The 20,639-nt window shown below is 35.4% G+C and overlaps 1 protein-coding gene across 2 annotated transcripts in view; it reads right to left on the bottom strand.

Moving 5' to 3' along the window:
* The window catches only part of FBXO11 (F-box protein 11), a 100,298-nt gene that overhangs the window by 25,558 nt on the left and 54,101 nt on the right, over positions 1 to 20,639 (bottom strand). The window lies entirely within an intron of this gene.

Genomic DNA, 20,639 nt, shown 5'->3' with positions numbered 1-20,639 from the left:
TACACGTGAGTACTGCAAGGTTAGAGTCCAAGTGGGGTGAGAAAGGTGTCAAAAGAGAGGGATAGTTCAGTATAGGGTATCAGATACCAAGTAGGATAAAAAGGGCATCCATGCAGAGGGTGGTCTGGCATACAGTGTTGGAGCTCAAGAGGGGTTAAGAAGGAAGTCCATGTGGGGGAAGGTGGCCTGGAATGGAGAGTCAGAGCCAGAGAAGGGAGAGAAGGGCATTGCACAGGAGACGGGATGGTGGAACTGGAAGCTTCGTAACAAACAACAGAGGGACTGATCAAATGGAAGCCAGGCTTCTGAAAGAGAAGAGTTAAAATATAAAAAAAGAGAAAGCTAGAGTAAATCTTACGGTGTTATATTGGAATTATCAATGTGAACTCATTGTTTTTAAAAGATAGATAGATATAGAAATATGTATAGATACAGATGTTTGGAAATGTGTGGATTATACACGCGTATATTCCTTAGCTCTGTTCACTGACAAAGCCTGGAAGCAATGCCACTCCAACAGCAATGAGCATGACTAGCATTTGGATCTTTGCTTCTGAATACTTCTCTATAAAAGGAGTAAGGGCTCCTTGGAGAAATGGCTGATTCTAGGTTGAGGGAAATACAGAATGAGCCTGGATTATCTTGTGGCAGAAACAAGAAAGTGCTCAGTAATGAGGACATGTCAAAAGAACACTGAAGTCAGCCTGAATGGCCACCCACTAGCAAAATCATGCTGAAGTACCGAAACTCATGATAGTAAAGGGATTATAACCCACTGAATGGACAACAACCCATAAATTCATTCTACTACAAATAAATGAATAAATGGAAAGTTTGACAAGGAGATGTTTAAAGTACCTCCCCCACAAAATACTGATTAAGTAGAAAGGGAAAAACCATTACTCTACAGTAGAGATGCCAATCAGATGCTGTCTTAATTAAGGGATCAAAGTGAACATCATCATTCATAGGACAAACTGAAACCGTGTGTCACCTGATAGCATACAAGATCGCAGAATCACTTCTAGGATATTCCTGACAAAGATGCATAACCTAAATCTAATTATGAGGAAACATTAGAACAAATTCTTGTTCTAATTTGTTTTGAATAATCTTCAAACTGTCAGTTATGAAAGTCAAGGAAAGCCTGAGGAACTGTTCCAGATTGAAGGATACTGAAAAGATATGTCAACTCAATGCAACATGTGGTTCTGAACTGGATCCTTTTGCTAAAAGGTTGTTATTAATACAATAGTGAAATAATTCATTCAATTAGTGAAATTTGAACGGGGGTCTAAAGACAGTAACGTGTCAATGTTAACTTTCTGATTTTAATAGGTGTAGTATGGTTATTTAAGGGAATATCCTTGTTTGTAGGAAATACACACTAAAGTATTAGGAGGTGACAGGACAAAGGCTGGGAACTTATTCTTGAAGGGTTCAGGGAGAAAAAAAAAAAACCACACTTCTTTGTACTGTACTTCTAAACTCTTTCCTAAGTTTGGATTGTTAAAAATGAACTAATAAATCTGAGTAATATTTTAACATTTAAAAATTCTTCTTGGAAAATGAAAACCATAAACATAGTCAAAAGAAGCAACACAATTAGGAAAAAATATGTGCAACACACGTCACGAAAGGGTAATTTCCTTATTATATCTGAGTGCTACAAATCAATATGGAAAAGGCTAACAATTCAATAGAAAATTGGACCAAGGACACGAACAGACAATTCATAATTTAGGAAATACAAATGAAATACTAATAAAAACTATAATGAGATTTTTTTAATCAAAGCAGATTATCAAAGATCAAAAAGTTTGATCACAGTACTTCCCTGGTGGCGCAGTGGTTAAGAATCCCCTTGGTTCGAGCCCTGGTCCGGGAAGATCCCACACGCCTTGGAGCAACTAAGCCTGTGCGCCACAACTACTGAGCCTGCGTGCCACAACCACCGAAGCCCGCGCACCTAGAGCCCATGCTCCCACAAGAGAAGCCACTGCAATGCAAAGCTCGCGCACCGTAACGAAGAGCAGCCCCCGCTCGCCGCAACTAGAGCAAGCCCACATGTAGCAACGAAGACCCAATGCAGCCAAAAATAAAGAAATAAATTTATATACATAAAAAAGTTTGATCACATACTAGTATTATATATCAAAGGATAGCATGAGGCAAAAAAACAATTCTTAATTGCTTTAAGGAGAGCAATTTGACAATAGCTATTACTACTTAACAATTCCATTTCTGGGAATTGATTCTGCAGCTATATTCACACACATGGGCAAAGTAGTAAGTACCAGGATATTCACTGCAGTACTGTTTATAATACTGCTGGGTAACAATCAAAATGTTCATCAGTAAGTATTTGTTAAAAAGCTATAGTATAGCTATACTATCGATGTGGCCATTACAAAATATAAAGCAGTTCTATACAGAACAGATAAGGAACTATTTCCAATATACAGGAAGTATAAAACCCAAAATATACAGAACAATGTGTTTAGTATATGTGTGTGTTTCAAGGCAATACATATACATATGCTCATACATGCATATATTTACTAAAATATAAACTCCATGATGGAAGAGAGCCAACTTGAAGAAGCTCCCACTAGCCAAAGATGGGACAATTTGAGCATCAGTAAGAATAACTGAAAAGAACCAAAAGAAATATATTTAAATCTGTGAGTTTATGACACTTAAAAAAAGGGGGGAAAAAGGTTACTTTGAAAGATGCTAGTGAAAAGCAACTCATCATTTTGAAAACTGTTATACAACAGGAAATAACAAAACATTTACTCTTCCTCTCTTATATAAACTAAACTACCAGGTAACTAAGTATTAGATGAGGGGAAGCTTCTTTACAGAAACATTCCAGCAATAAATGAAGAAGAAATAATAAAATTAGAAAAAATAAAAATCTGTAATCTCTAAAGAGTTAATGGATTTAACCACTGAGTATCAATACTTCTAATATCACAAAAAGAAAAACCACCTGATATTATACATCTCCTGATGAAAGAACACACCACCACCTACAAAATTTTGCCAAAACCATCAAATCTCAAATTGATCAAACCTGTTAAAAATTCTAAAAGATCAAACTATACCAGTTTCTTCGACAAATTATATGGGAAAAAGTGGGGGAAAAATAAGCAAAACTAAAGCATACTGTTTAAAAATATACACTACAGTATTAAAATTACAAAGAAAAAAGCCAGAAAATGATTATCATAAAAATGCTTTTTGTGGGGAAGGAATGGAGCACATAAAAGGCTTCTGCAGTGGCTGGTAAAGTTCTACTTCTTGATCTATTGGTATTACAATACCAACCTTAACAATAATTCAATAAACTATATATTTGTTTTATGTGAGCCTCTCTATCTGGCTATATTTTCTGATAATAAAGGTGTTTTTAAAAGATGGGGGGTTGTAACAGTGTATTTAAAAACAGGTTTTATCCCAACCGCAGACCTTGGACAGATAAACTTTTAAAAATCAATCAATAAATCAATTTTTTGGCCACACCCTGCAGCATGCCAGATCTTAGTTCCCCAACCAGGGATAGAACGCACGCCCCCTGCAGTGGAAGCTCGGAGTCTTAACCACTGGACTGCCAGGGAAGTCCTAGGCAGATGAACATTTTTACACCTAAATATTCTCACTAGTAAAGATGGTAACACTATCTTATAATTCACTGGGATGCTGAAAGTGTTTAAACAGAATAACATGTGCAAAACACTCAGCAGTACGCCTGGCTCACACTGTGTTCAATAAATGTTTTAGCTATTATTATTCCATTTAAATATTATTCAAATGAAACCTGGAAAACCTAGTAAGTTTTCTATGTACTATGTGCTGTAGTCAGAAAATATAGCCGGTGTTATATGCTTGGGTATTTGTCAGTCATCCCACTGTAGTTTAATATGTGGTTAATTTCTACGTTTCATGTGTGATTGAAAGGAACATCTACATTCTATTTTTTGAAAGTAAAGTTTAAACACATCTAAAATATCAAGTTTGTTAACTGTATTGATCAAATATTCTATGCCTTCACTTTTGTTGGAGGGTGGTGGTAGCAGTGGTCTGATTTATCTGTCGGCTTTTGAAGGAAATGTGTTAAAATTTCCCACTACCTGTAGGTAGTCCATTTTTAGTATGTAAAATTTTGCTTTATATACTTTGACATAATATTACTTGGACATAAAGGTTCAAGATTATTATTTCTTCCTAGTGAATTATTCCTTTCCATCATTATGCAATGGCTCTCTTTATCCTTAATAATACTTTTGCCTTTAAAATCTGTTTTTGCCTGATAATATTTTTCTAAGAGCTTTCTGTCTTGTTTTGTATCAGCCTAGCATTTTGCCAGTCCTGTATTTTCAACTTTTTACTTTTGGGTCATTATATTTTAGATTTAGTTCTTCTTAACCATTTATTGCTATATTTCTTTCCTTTTCAGCCAAGCAAGAATATCTAATACGCTATTTAATCCATCTAAAGCCAAATTCCAAGATTATATTTTTCATTTCTGAATGTGATTTGATTTTCTTTTTCGAGTCTGTTTCTTTTTCATATTGGCCTGTTACTTCATCATGCTTCATTTCCTTTTTTTATCCTTTTAATCATTTCATACACACTTATTTTATATTCTCATTTAGATTGTTCTATCATTGGTCACTTTAAAAAAATCTATGTACAATTAGGAAAGCTCTTTCAGGTTCTAGGCTGCATGCCTGGGTCTCAGAGCTAGCTCTATTTTGAAAAGGCCCAATCTCCATTCTCCACTAAAATTCCACCCCAGACTTCTTAGGACATATATCCAGGACCAAAAGGGGCCTGTACTATTTTATACAGCAGCACCAGTTCCCACTTAAGGTTTTGATTTGATTTCTTTCATACCTGGCACCTGGGAATTTCCTTCTCTTCTTTCCTTCCTCAGAGTTTAGCCATGCATTTAGTTTTGCGTTACACTTCTATATGTTTGCAGTGTGTATAAACGTGCGGGTGATGCTTCTATCATCTTGGTTTAATCGTGCAGCTAGTAGTCAGTTTCTACAACACTCAAAAGAACATCCTCAAACTTTTCATCCTATACAGCCCTCCCTCTAATCCCACTCCTGTTTAAAATCTATAGATCTTACTATTACAGATACCCACCCAGACACCACCATCTTTCCTTTTCACCATCAACACAGCAAATATTAAGGACTGAAAAGTAAGGAATGCAGAGGTAATAACAGGAAAGAGAAGGTGCTTGTTAATTCAGGTGCAAGCTGAAGTTCACACCAAATAAATACATGAAGCGACATGATTTGAATCATGTAATGCCACAGTAACCTCAACTTCTTATTCAGAACACTGTCCTGTTCTAAAGCACTCAAAGCTCAGTTCTAAAGTAACTGTATTAAACTCTTACTTGTGCTGAGATAAAGAATCTGTGCTAAATTCTATACAGCTCTCATAATAAATTACCACTGACTGTTCTGAAAATTACATACAGCGCCAGAAGGTATTTTTACAAAGGGGTCATACTGGAAAGATCACTTGGCTACTATTTTAAATAAGAAGCAAAAGGAGAAAGCTTAGAAGAAACAAAAACCCAAAACACACACGCAAAGAACAATCTCTAGTCACTAGTGTTCTCTTCATCTTTTGAACTCCTATAGTACTGTATATACACCATATATTCTCTACCTTATCACAGCTGCCTTATCTGTTTTTTTACTTTTTTGGCATACACTCTTATTTTCCTAACAAAATTTAAGCTCTGAGGGCAAGGTCCCTATTTTATATTTTTCCTCCATGTTCAGCTTAGTGCCCAATAACAGCTGAATAGATGTTGATTCTTATCCATCAAGAACTCTTTAATTTTACTCAATTCAAGGAGTTTTCCCCAGAAACCACCACTAGTGGTAGACTAAGATGACCTTACATACTACTTTACAGAAAATAAAAAGCCAGACAGGAACTGCTTCACTTCTTCCTACCTCCAACTCTGCAAACTCATTTACATGCATATCCATTATTTTTTGTTCCCTCCTGAAATTATGATAGATTTGGCACATATGAAGCAAACAAAAAAATGTTAAATAAATTATACAATGACTAAAGTAAAGATCTATGATAGCTGCCAAACTGTGTCCAATCCGGGAACCAAGAAATCATGAAGGACTGGTTATGGTATTGTTCTAACAACAAAGTCTAAAAACAAGACCTCAAAATAATATTTTGTTAAAATTTTTTTAACTTTATAGCTTTTACTTTTATATCTAACATTGGAATACCAGTATTCAAATGTCAAATTGTAATCTAAGACTAATAAAAAATAACTCTCAATACCAAAAATGTTCAATTTCAACCATAACTTACAGAAAATGTAGTTTTCAATTAGAAAAACAATTAGAAAAATAGTTCTTGACCAGTGATGCCCAATAGAAACAGCATGTGATCCAATTTTCTAGTAGCTATATTAAAAAAATATCAGTGAAATTAATTTTAATATAAATTTAACCCACTTAGGTAAAATTTATTATCTCAACATGTAATCAATATAAAATTATGAGATATTTTACATTCTCTTTTTTCATACTAAAGCTCTGTGTTTTTAATACTTACAGTATGCCTCAAATTCAGATAAGCCATACTTCAAGTGCTCAACAGCCCCATGTGGCTAGTGGCTACCCTAATTGGATAGTACACACACATACATACAGTTTTATTAAATTCTTATCAGTTCTCTTAAAGGATAATTAGTATCATGCAGTTTAAAGGGATGCTATACCCACATATGAATAATGTCCAAATTTATTTTATAATTTTTAGATTTTACTATAAATCCTATATAAATATACTAGAGTCTTCACTATCAATAGGAACCACAGGAATAAATAAAGGCTTCTGGAGAATAATCATGCTTATTTAAATAAAAAATAGTCTTTGAAATCTTTGATATTAAATAGCACTGAAAATTTATATTAAGATGCACTTCAACAAAAGAAGAGACTTAAGTCTATACACCTTAAGCAGAATACCTTAATTTTTACATACCTTTTTAACTATCTCAAAGATGTACAAAAAATTATACTATTGATTGGCTGGGGTTTAAAGTCTATACACTTTAGGTTTAAAGACTAACCTAAAGATAAAGGGTAGTTTATGGAATTTAATTTCCAGAAGTTTTTTCCCCCACAAATACTATACGAGTTCCACATTACTTACCCATAGCCACTGATCAGATTGGAAACTTAGGCAAATCTGTGCTAGTAACTGTGTGTTTAGAAACAGCTCCCAGTCTCACAGTGTAAAGAACCACACTTGACAACTGTTTCTAACACAGTTGGGAACTACCACAGCTTTTTTCCAACTACTAAAAAAATCCATGAATAAAATGAAATCAAGACAAAAATTTATCTTAAATGCATTTTAATTTAAATATTTTACTTAAAACTTAAATATTTTACTTTAAAAACTTAAATATTTTAAGGGAGGGAGCCCAGAAGTAAAGCTATTATAAAAAACTGGTTTTTAAAAGTCTGACTTGCGATAATCAGATATTTATAATTGTATTTTATATACAGTTACAAACTCTAAAAAATTTAACTATTCAGGATACTGTTCTATACTTCCATTAACATATTCAGTTATTATTTATACACATACGTACATACACACACACACACACATACACATAATTCTGCTGAATTTTCACCACAACATGAACTATAGGGATTATCTAAGACTGGTCAGAGAAAATATATTTGACCACTGAATAATAGTCTTTAGAAGCCACATCTTTGATATTATAAAGAACTACTGAAAACTCAAACAAGGCTTCATTTCAACAGAAGAAATTTAGACCACTCTTCATTCTGACAGAAAGTATGTTCAACAAATATTTGCTGAATGAGTAAAGAATAAATGAATGGGACTTCGCTGGTGGCACAGTGGTTAAGAATCTGGCTGCCAATGCAGGGAACACGGGTTCAATCCCTGATCTGGGAAGATCCACATGCCACAGAGCAACTAAGCAACTAAGCAACTGAGCCCACACGCCGCAACTACTGAAGCCTGTGCTCCGCAACAGAGTAGCCCCCGTTCGCCACAAGTAGAGAAAGCCTGCATGCAACGAAGACCCAAAGCAGTCAAAAAAAAAAAAAAGAATAAATGAATGAATGTGCCATGCACTATGTAAGGTACTGGTAAAACTGAGCAACCAAACAGAATATTGTACTTACCCTCCAAGAGCTTAGACGAGACATAAATAACTAAGCAGGCAATAATAATACAGTATATGGCATACGCTGTAAAAAGGATAAGCGGAAGGTACTATGGGAACACACAAGAATATCTAATCCAATCTTAGATGATGTTAGGGTATGATGCTGGGGTATTAGTGAAGGTTTCTTCAAGAAGGTCCAAGGTGAGATGATAACTACTGGGAGTTAGTTAAGCAGAAGGAATAGTGTTTGTGAAGACCTGAAGGTGCTCACCTCTAGAAGTCTCAAAGAACTTCACGTTGGTCCGTAAAGCTGTATCACATAGCAGGGTCCAGATTACGAAGGGTGCTACAAACACTTTAAAGAATTTAGATTTTATCTTGAAGGCCAAGGCTAGCCACTAAAGGGTTTTAAATATAGAACAGTGACATGTTCTGATTTGTGTTTTAGGGAGATTACCTGAACAATGTATAGATAGATAATTGGATGGCACTGGTGGCAAGAGGCCAATTAGGAAACTATGGAGTAATACAATGGAGAGATGAACATAGCTTGAACTATGGTAATAAAAATGAAAGAACTGAATAGATTTGAGATATATTCACAAGGTAAATTCGTAAAACTTGGTGACTGAATGGATATGGGTTGGGTGGAGGAGAGGATGGTGCCAAGAATAATATTGATCTGGGCAATCCAATGGATGGTGGTGCCATGTACTAATAAGGAAGGAACCTTTGTAGGTAAGACAGGGATGTGGAGGGAAAAAAAAAAGCTTTGGATTTTTCTTTTTAATGAGAAAATTTTTTGTTTTGTTTTGTTTTGCTGCGTTGGGTCTTTGTTGTTGCGCGCAGGCTTTCTCTAGTTGTGGCGAGCAGGGGCTATTCTTCGTTCCGGTGTGTGGGTTTCTATTTGCAGCAGCTTCTCTTGTTGCAGAGCAGGGGCTCCAGGTGTGTGGGCTTCAGTAGTTGCAGCACGTGGGCTCAGCAGCTGTGGCTCACGGGCTCTAGAGCGCAGGCTCAGCAGTTGCGGCGCATGGGCTTAGTTGTTCTGCAGCATGTGGGATCTTCCCAGGCCAGGGCTCGAACCCGTGTCCCCTGCATTGGCAGGCAGGTTCTTAACCACTGTGCCACCAGGGAAGTCCCCAGGTTTGGACTTTGAGTTTTGAGGAAGCTGTGGGACATTCACGTGGAGACTCTCAACAAAACTAAATATATTGATCTCAGGCTCCAGTGAGTGATTTGGGTTGGAGATAAAAAAATTAGAGAATTTTGCCACTCTGAAAATATACTCTGGTAGGAGTGAAGATTCAGAAAGTGTAGATTAGCTGTCATTATTTATATATGGTACAATACTGGTGTTTCATGGCAGATGTGTCATCCAACTCTTGAGAATTAGCCATATGATGTAAGTGGATAGTTAGCAATGTCAAAATTATCATTACTGTATATATAAAAATGTATCTGTGGGTCCTGAATTGACAAGAATTCATACTCTAGCTTGATAAAAAATAAAAGAAAATCAACTGACAACTACTAATTCAAGGATTAATATCCTTTGGGAGTAGCTTAGCTTTATTTTCATTCTTTCCTGTTACATATCACATTTTGTTCTCCTAAGACATTTTCTCCCACTGCTTTCAGGGAAAGGAGTATTGAACAGCCCCCCCCCGCCCCCAGATGGAACATTTTAAAACTCTTTCTTCTATTCTCGTATCTTACCTCCAGTTTTGCATTTTCAATATTTCCTAACGTGACAAAATTCATAAAATACAATCACTCTTTTCAATTTTATCAAACAAGAAAAACTATTTTAAAGTAACTTTCATAAATTTTAAGTATTTTTAAAGTTCAATTGGAAAACAACATAATTCAAAAGTATCATTACATCCAAAGTAGAAGCTGATACGACAAGAATATCAAGTGCATCATTAATTCAAGATCAGAATGACCATGGTCCCAAATCAATAATTAAGACAAACCTAATTCTAAGGCTAACATAAGACTCATATAAGTCATTAATTAAAAGCTATTAATTTTCATCTATTTGCTAGTCACTATGAATATAAAAATCTGCCATTGAGGGACTTAATCTAGTAGGGAAGCTAGACATGTAAACAAATAACTGAAGCAATATAAGAAGTGCCATACTAAAAGCACACGAGGTGTTAGTAAAGTATAAAATAGGACACAAAAATCACCATATGCACACAGCTTAAAAGGAAACAATTTAGCCTGTCCCTAGTTTTATTTTCACATGAAATTTAGACAATTTTAGAAATGCCTTTTATTAGTTTAGTTTTATAGAAAAGGAGTAGTGAAAGCCAGGAGAGTAAAGTATGAAGGTCAAAATGAGAATAAGGCTATTATATTCTTACAAGCATTAAATGCTTAACCTTTGTTGTAAATTCACACAACAAACTACTTAAATGAAAGAAGGGAAATGGACCGAGAGACTAAGCATCATCAGTTCTCTTTCTTTCACAGTTCCATAGTTAGACCACAGTTCTGAGGCTGCATGATTTCTAGCAATATTTTACAGATCAAAAGATCAGATGACAGGAAAGATATTATTAGTGGTCATCTGAGGCCCACTAAGGTTCAGTGAAATGCTGAAGGTTAGAAAGCTAGTAAGTGGTAGCAAAATAATTTTTAGCTCAGTGGACTCCAAGTACAATGTTTTTATTTGTTTTCACAAAATGTAACATGGATGTCTCAAAAAAGCTTATTATATAATCAATACAGATGATGATAATGAGAGTAAATGGGATAATAATAGTACTATTACAAACTAGTGTACCCAACACTGAAAACTTCCACGTGCAGGCACTATTATTTCAAGTGTTTTCTATATGAATTAACTCACTGAATCCTTATATCAACTCTTTGAGGAACATATTATTATTCCTATTTTACAGATGAGAAAACTAGGCACACAGAGGTTAAACATCTTGCCCAAGGCCACAAAATATTAAGAAGCAGAGGCAGAATGTGAACTCAGTCTAGCTCCAGAGCCCCATACTCTTTACCACTGTGCTATCTAAATACACATTAGTCATGTGAAATACTATTGGATATACTTATCACTAGGAGTATATTAGCATATAAAAGAATACCATGAAATGAAACATATACTTTTGGAAATGTTAAAGAATTTTTTAAAATGAAATCATAATTTTTCATGTCTTATTTTATTCCAAGTGTTAATGAGTTAACACTTTATATAAAAATACCACAACATATACATCAGACCCTTTATTTTCATAATGAGTATCTCCTTAGATCTTTTTATATTGTAAATATCAATAACATTTTGATATTTTATTTTACATATTTGACGGCATAGCACAATGTTTACGAATACAGGCTCTGGAAAGATTGTTTAGCTCTTTGTTAGAATACTGGCTTAGTGGTTGTGCAATCTTGGAAAGGTTCCTTAACCTGTTTGACTTTCAGTGCATCTATAAAATGGAGATAATGGTGCGTACCTCATAAAATTTTTGTGAAGATTAATACTTAACACAGTCCCTGGCAGAGATAACATTCCAATGTTAGCTATTATCATAATTGAGATGGGATGCTGAAAGTTAGCAAGATGCACTCAAAATATATTTCAAATTCTAGCTAGAGGCCTTTATTATATTATCCAATTCAATCTTCAAAAAAACCTTTAAAATGTAGAAATAATGATTCTTATCACAAAATATTTCTCACGATGAGTGATTAGAATAGTTCTTGACTAGTAGAAAACACAATGTGAAATCCACAAATGCCAAGGCTGACCACTGATAAAAATGAATACTGATCATTTCATTTTAGGAGGCTATAATATTATTCCAATGATCCTGCCACAAATTTAAAGTATGTGTCACAATTTTTTTCCTAATTATAAAAATGTTCACAATTGCCAAGACATGGAAGCAACCTAAGTGTCTGACAGATAAATGTATAAAGAAGATATCGTGTACACACACACACACACACACACACACACACACACACACACAAAATGGAATACTACTGAGCCATAAAAAAGAATGAAATCTTGCCATCTGTAACAACATGGATGGACTTGGAGGGTATTATGCTAAGTGAAATGAGTCAGAGGAAGAAAAATACTGTATGATATCACTTATATGTGGAATCTAAAAAATAAAACAAACTAGTGAATATAATAAAAAAGAAACAGACTTAGATACAGAGAAGTAATGGTTACCAGTGGAGAGAGGGAAGGGGGGAGGGGCAAGATAAGGGTGAGGGTTTAAGAGGTATAAACTACTATGTATAAAATAAGCTACAAGGATATACAGTACAACACAGGGAATATAGTCAATATTTTATAATAACTATAAATGGAATATAACCTTTAAAAATTGTGAATCACTATGTTGTACACCTGAAACTTATGTAACGTACATCAACTATATTCTAATTTTTAAAAAGTTCACTTAGAAAATGTGAACAATAAAGAAAAACACAAAAGGAAAAAGTTACTAAAATCTCATCACCCAGAGTTTATTACCATTAATATTTTAGAATATTCAAGTTATTTTTTCTCTATACAAATTACATAACTGAAACACTGTATGCACTGTTTGTATTTTGCTTTTTTATTTTCATTATACCATGAGCATATATCATGAACATATAGTTCATGATACGGGTCACAAAATTTCTTTCTGAAACATGTTTTCCAACGGCTACAGAATAAAAATGTTCCATAATTTATGTAATCAGCCCCTTGTTAAATTTATTTAACCAGTCCCCTCTTATTTAAAGTTTCCTTTTTTTTTCTTGGTCATATTTGTGAACTGTTTTAATCATGACAACAATTTACCCTTTCAGGACGGATGATTTTTGACAAAGCTTTATGTCATTCAGAGTCAAACAAGATGACTTACCAAGCTAGGAAGTAATAATAGTTATTAGTTAAATAATAAATAACTAGACTTTTATTAAAGTACCTATTATGAAGCAGGCACGTCATCAACAAACATTATTTCATCATTACTACTATCCTATAAGGTTGATACTACTATTCCCATTTTAGAAATGTGGAAACTGAGGTTTAGAGAAAATAACTTTCTAGAAGTCAAAAAGTCAGTAAGTGTTAGGGCTGGGATTTGATTCAGGAACCCAGTCTTAACTTCTGTTCCATACTACCTTCCTAACAACAACAACAAAATCAATAATACAACCAACAATACCAGCCCAACAACAACAAAGTGCAGCTAACATTTTATCAATTTGCCAGGCACTATGATCACTGTTTTACATACATTATTCTCTATATTCCTATAAAGGAGACCTACTGATTATGAGTCCAACTTGTCTATTTTGTTCTCAGAATATGTTTATATACCCATTTGACCCTGGAACACATGGGGTTAGGGGCACTGATCCTCCTTGCAAGGTTGAAAATCCACCTGTAACTTAAGTCAGCCCTCCACATTGGCAGTTCCTGATCTGTGGGTTCAACCAACCACAAATCGTGTAGTACTGTAGTATTTACTATTTTAAAAAAACCACGTATAAATGGACACATGCAGTTCAAACCTGTTTAAGGGTCAACTGTATGTTTTTATCTTCATGCCTTTATTCATGTGGTCTTCTTGCTTACAATATCCATCTCTTTTGTTTCTACTTACATAAGGTAATAGTTCAGTGTTCTGTCAAGTCCCTCATTCTCTATAAAGCCTTTCCAACTTTCCCGTCTCAGACTGCTTTCTGATTGCAACTCATAAAAAGTCAATCAAGTATAGAGTATTAGAAAGAAAACTCTACCTAGTTGTATGAGTTTGGACAAGCCAATTAACCTCTCTCTCTATATTTCAATTCTTTGCCTGCAAAATGAAAAGGGATGGCTAGACCAGCAGTCCTCAAACTTCAGCATCAGAATCATGTGGTGGTCTTGTTAAAACACCTTGTTGAGCTGTACCCCCAGTGTTTCTGAATCAGACAGAGGGGAGGGGGATTTGAATTTACATTGCTAACAAGTTCCCAGGGATGCTACTGCTGGGAAAGGGATGACACTTTGAGAACTACTGGGCCCAAACAAAGAAAAGTCCTTGAATGCCAAGGTAAAGGGTTCGGTCTTTATTCTGTTAAGAAAACATGGAAAATTTTAAATTAGTGTTGTAGCATTTATAAAAACTTTTGTTAAGAGGTGGCTAAAGCAGCAATAGGGCACAATAAAAAGACTCCTTCAATAATGGCAACAAATCAGAAAGCCCCGGATTAGGGTGGTGGTAGTAAGAATAGGAAAAAAAAAACCCAAAAAAGCCTCAAAACATATGGCTCAGTCGCTCTTCCCTGCTGACGTTTTTGCCATTATCCACTGGAAAGCTACATGTATACATACTATTATTACCTATAAAACACAACATGAAATCAGAAATCACTTTCTGGCATAGCAAAGTCACTATAATGTAATTGTTAGGGATCTAACGTTCAAGTTACTTTCTAAGTATATTTCAATTCTAAACTTTAAAAAATAAAAACCTAGGGGAAAAGGACAGTATAGGTAGACTCATTTTATCTCCAAGACTCCTTAACATTATTAGTAGGGAAATAAAAAGATATAAAACCCTTACAACAAAGAGAACAGGATAAAGCCATCAATACACGAGATTTCAATGGATTTCTAGAAGACACAAAAATAAAGGAATGTTGACTAGTGAAGCAAAGTAGAGGAAGCTACTGCCTAGTAAAGCATGTTAGAGGTTACAAGAGGAGGGAACTGTCAAGTTCTCTCAAAACCTCAGAGAAGCTTTGAACTCTGAAAATGCAAGTACAAAACAAAGGACAACAGTGATATGTGGATCTGAAAAACAATGGCATTCACTGCAGATCAGTAAAAGTAAGTCAAAGTCTCATCAAACTACCAAATAAGAGTGAAGGTAGAATAAAGAAATTTCCAGACATGCAGAGACTTACAAAGTTTTTCTCCTGTACAGGAACTTACTTGAGGACATATTTCAACTGAAGCAGGGAGTAAACCCAGAAAGGGGAAGACCTGGGATGCAGCAATTCATGAGGTCATCACAGAAAAGCAACAAAGGGAAGATAGTCTAAGGTAAAGGGTGTGAAGGAGGCCCAAAGAAACCAAGTATAGATTGGACCAGGGCTCCAAAGAGCTACAGGAATGAAATTTCCTGGAAAAGGGGGAAATTAATAGGTTAGATAGTAGGGAGCTTAGAAAAAATTGAGGACGTGATAAAGGCAATAGGTGAAATATAAAAAAGAATCCATCAGAACACAGTTAGGCATGATTTCTTTTGAGTGGCCTAAGAATATATCAGGTAGTAGAGAAAGAAACAGAATCTAGCATATGCTTGGCTCGACAGAGAAAATATCCCCGTAAGTATAATAAGATGAACACTTATTATTTTTCAACTTCTAGAATCAACCTACATACAAATCAATAATATTCCATTAACAATATGATAAATGTTATCAACCTTGATAATGAAAATGTAGAGCCATTAATATTCTCATCTTACAAAGGAGAGAGTCTACAGATACTGTCCATAGTTAAGGAAAAATAAAGTTAAACTTTAAGTATGTCGTTTAAAGTTATATTGGGATGAGGTGGGTGGAGGGAATGCTGTAAGTAAACCATCATAGCACAAATCAACAAGCAATGTTTAAATTTGATAGAGACAAAGCAGGATAAGCTTTGAGCAGCCAAAATAAACCTCATGCTATTTTTGCACAGAAATTCATCCAATTACTCAAAGTTCACTGCTCAGGATCCATCTATTTTTACTCTGCACACAATTCTCTTAATTAAGGCATCAGATTTCCAAGTCTTCATACCTAATTGTGCAGGCAGAACTGTTATTTAAAGACTACAAAATCAGTATATAAATTGTCCCAGTCAACAAAGAACATGCCATTTGTTTGGAGAGAAAAGACATACAACATGGCAATTAATGAGCAAAACAGTGTGTGTGTGTGTGTGTGTGTGTGTGTGTGTGTGTGTGTGTCTCGCTGTACCAGAGCACCACCATGTCACACGAGACAATTAGAGACTATGAATATAAAATAAGATGTTATTTCTGGGGAATTCCCTGGCAGTTCAGTGGTTAGGACTCCGTGCAGGGGTTCAGGGTTCGAGCCCTGGTTGGGGAACTAAGATCCCGCAAGCCGCACGGTGGGAAAAAAAAATGTTACCTCTGTAGAGCAAATAATTTACATAAAAGAAAAGCAATAAAAATAAAAATAAATGTAGTTCAAAATCATAGGGGAAGATTTCACAGAATGAACAGAGGTTAGGCTTGAGGATAAGATATGGGCAGGCAATGAAACATAAAAAACAAGGTGTTCAGAAAGGAAAAGGGATACTAAAAACACAAGCAAAGATAGGAGTCCAGTGAACCTGTGTTACTCAGGAGCTTTCACAGCAAGACAGAGAGCTGAGAGAAGGAACTCTTGAGGAATGCAGAGGCATTGAATAAAAATGCAAGTGGCAGAGGTAAGAGCATGGAAATGTTTTTAAGACAAGCCTATTTCTTACCACCAAAATTACGAGCTGGAAATATAGGAATCATAAGGCAGCTCTAGCAGATTAAAAAAAAAAACCACTCCATTATTTTTGTACTTTATATGGATAAATATAGAAAAAACATATTCGAAACCACCTACAAGTTTTACTGAAGTAGATGAAATATCACACTAATGAACAGCAGATGGCGCCAAAATATTATTTTTCCACAACTGGGTCACATAAACGATTAACTGAAATTAAAAACTCTTCATACCAGAACTGAAGAGTTAAAAAAAAAAAAGACAAATTATCCAGGTTTTCATGTGGTATACTAACAGATTGATTATTAATAACAAGTCCTAGAGTGTGAATACATACAGAAAAACACAAGGTTGCACCAAATGCAAAAAACTTTACCAGTTGTAAACACTTGCTTTTACTAAAAATTTACCTATACTTCTTACATAGGAGTTACTAGTCCAGAAAAAGTACTGATATCTACAAAACCAAAGGGATTCATACCAACATTTTCATAATAAACCTTTAATTAAATGGCACTAACGGAACTGATCAGCAATATGGGTAATTTAAAGCTACCCTTCACAGAAATGTATTTCCTTTCTGATTCTAAGATGTGTAAGGGGGAACATTACCACAATAAAATTTACCCACCGATCTCAAGATCACCCGGAGTTCAGAGTATTAAAATGTAGACAAAAAAATAAATGGGGGGGGGACTCCCCTGGTGGCATAGTGGTGAAGAATCCACCTGCCAATGCAGGGGACACGGGTTTGATCCCTGGTCCAGGAAGATCCCACATGCCTCGGAGCAACTAAGCCTGTGTGCCACAACTACTGAGCCCAAGTGCCACAACTACTGAAGCCCCCGCGCCTAGAGCCCGTGCTCTGCAACAAGAGAAGCCACCGCACTGCAATGAAGAGTAGCCCCCGCTCGCTGCAACTAGAGAAAGCCTGCACGCAGCAACGGAGACCCGATGCAACAAAAAAATAAATATAAATAAATAAATGGGGATTTGGGGAACAACTGTGTCAACATCAGTGGTTCACTTTTATGATGTATGGGTTATGTTAAGATAAAACTAGTTTGTACTGATCGGGGTGGGGTGAGAGGGAGGAAAACTTGGCAAGACTTTAATAGGTGCTGGATGACTTACACAGAGAAAAACAGTACATTTTCACGAATTCATAAATGGATGAGACTTCAAGAAAGATTCCGGTCCGATCCCTCGCATACAAATAGCTAAACCTTTACTGTGTCTTTCTTTTCTGTAGCTACTTTTTCAGGATGTCTGAAGGTTTTACAAACCTTTAAAGCACCAAAAATTTTTTTTTAAATTTTAATCATTTTGATTGAAAATATTTCTAAAGTAAATTACCTTATTTTGCCTTTAAAACAATATCTTAAAATATAATGTAACACTTTCTTGGTTTTTATAAGATAATCATTCGATCATGAAGTAAGTCTACTGCTTTATAATATGATGAGACCCTGAGGACCCACTTATCAGTACAAAGCAATTTTTTCTTCCAGTTTTATTGAGTTATAATTGATACACAGCACTGTATATGTTTAAGGTGTACAGCATAATGATTTGACTTACATGCATCATGAAATGACCACCCCCAATAAGTTTAGTGAACATCCAACATCTCATAGAGATACAAAGTAAAAGAAAGTATTTTTTCCTTGTGATGAGAACTCAGGATTTACTCTCTTAACAACTTTCATAAATAATGTACAGCAGTGTTAATCAAATTAATCATGTTGTACATTACATCTCTAGTACTTATTTATCCTGTAACTGGAAGTCTGTACCTTTGGACCACCTTCACCTAATCCCCCATCCCTAAATCCCTGCTTCTGATAACCACAAATCTGATCTTTTTCTAAGAGTTTGTTTTTTGATGTATAATTGACCTACCATGTTAGTTCCTGGTGTACAGCACAGTGATTCAGTGTTTCTGTACATTACAAAATGATCTCCACAAAGCTATTTTTAAAATAAGTTGTCCTAAACTGCTGGGTTTCTTGTGTTATTCCTGCAGTTTATCAATTTTTTCTCCTTTTCTTGCTGTCATGTTGTTAGATGTCACTTCTTTTAGCTGTTCCTGAGACTAACTATAGACTCCTCTTTTCTCTGATAAACCAAAGAAATATCTTGCTAAACATATAGTTTTAAAAGTATTATAGGAGCTTAGAAGACTTTGCCAAGAATAAAGTGATGGGCTTTAGAACTATGTCAGACTGCTTAGAAGTCATTACTGCTCCTGTTTCTTAGCATTGTTTAAGATAAATGAGATTGCTGGACAGCTTTATTCACAGTTAAAATACTTCTTTTTATCATTGTGTCCTGACTGGTTAACTCCTTTGCCAGATAGCACACAGCCGAAAGATCTCTAACAACAGCCACCTTTTTAAAAATTGGCTCTATTTCACATGACTGATTAATACATTTAAATGACAAATATGAATATAGCTTTCAACCCTTATCCTTAACAATTATTTTACCCTGGAGCCTTACAAGGCTAACCAAAACTTTAGCCTCTTCAGCAGAAATCAAGAAGATAAGTTAAACCAAACTGTCCTTTTGTTCCATCGGAAAAAGGAAAAGTATCTTTTTTCCTTTCCCTATTATTTTTTTGAACTGGGAAGTACAGCAGTGCTCAAACTTAGTTGTGCACTGAATCATCTGCAGACCTTGTAAAAACATATGTTTTTACTTCTTATGAAGTGGACATTGTAATTGACTTTATAATATCCACTCCACCACATATGAACATGGCTATTTATGGTAATTCCATACTCCTCAAGGGTGAGCAGGCCTGAGTTAATATGGCCTAGGGAGACATAAGAAGCAGCTTGCTTTTTTTTTTTTTTAATTAATTAATTTATTTATTTATTTTTGGCTGTGCTGGGTCTTGGTTGCTGTGCATGGGCTTTCTCTAGTAGCGGCGAGCAGGGTCTACTCTTTGCTGCGGTGCACGGGTTTCTCACTGTGGTGGCTGCTCTTGTTGTGGAGCACAGGCTCTAGGTGCAGGGGCTTCAGTAGTTGTGGCACACGGGCTCAGTAGTTGTAGCTCACGGGCTCTACAGTGCAGGGCTCAGTAGTTGTGGCGCACGGGCTTAGTTGCTCCACGGCATGTGGGATTTTCCCGGACCAGGGATCGAACCCATGTCCCCTGCATCGGCAGGCGGATTCTTAACCACTGCGCCACCAGGGAAGTCCCGCAGCTTGCTGTTTTGACTTCTGGGTAAGAGAAGTCCTTCTCTCTTTTCTCCTAGTAGATACTAACAAGGATAAATGTTGCATTTTTATTGTAGGCAGCCATCCTACGTCCTTGAGGGGAACTAGCTTGAGACAAAACATCTTGTCATGTAGGATAAGTTTTCTTGTAAGTTTTCATGTAAGCCAGTTTGAGTCAGATTTAAGTTACTCACATCTAAAAGCATCTTGAATTTTGAATAAGCTCCACTGTTCATGATAAACAACCAGGGTTGAAAGCCACTGGACTAGAAAAGTAATAATCTGAAATTCAAAAGGAATTTAACAAACGAGACTGATTTGAAGAACTGGGAAGAAAAAGGAAAAATGAGAATCAAAACCCAATATATGGGGCAACTTCTTCATAGTAAAAATGTATGTGCAAATCTCAAAATATGCACATATGTATAATTTTTTCCTTGGATCGTCCTTTAACAGTGATTATCATAGCACCAAGCATACCAATGCTGTTTAATAACTGTAACAAATATAAAATAATTAGTTCAACATTTACATTAGCTTTACAATGTTATCCCCTTTGCCTTCAAACATGTTTCAATATAGAAAATAAAACCAAAACACCATTGTTAAATTAGCTCAATATGAAACTGTCTCAAGTTTAAAATGTTGTAGATCTGTTGACACCATAGGA

This window comes from Balaenoptera physalus (genome assembly GCF_965194825.1).
Source record: "Balaenoptera physalus genome assembly, chromosome: 15".
In the NCBI taxonomy this organism is placed as follows: domain Eukaryota; kingdom Metazoa; phylum Chordata; class Mammalia; order Artiodactyla; family Balaenopteridae; genus Balaenoptera; species Balaenoptera physalus.
The sequence above is the reverse complement of the archived record's forward strand: the minus strand, read 5'-3'. Positions and strand labels throughout refer to the sequence as shown.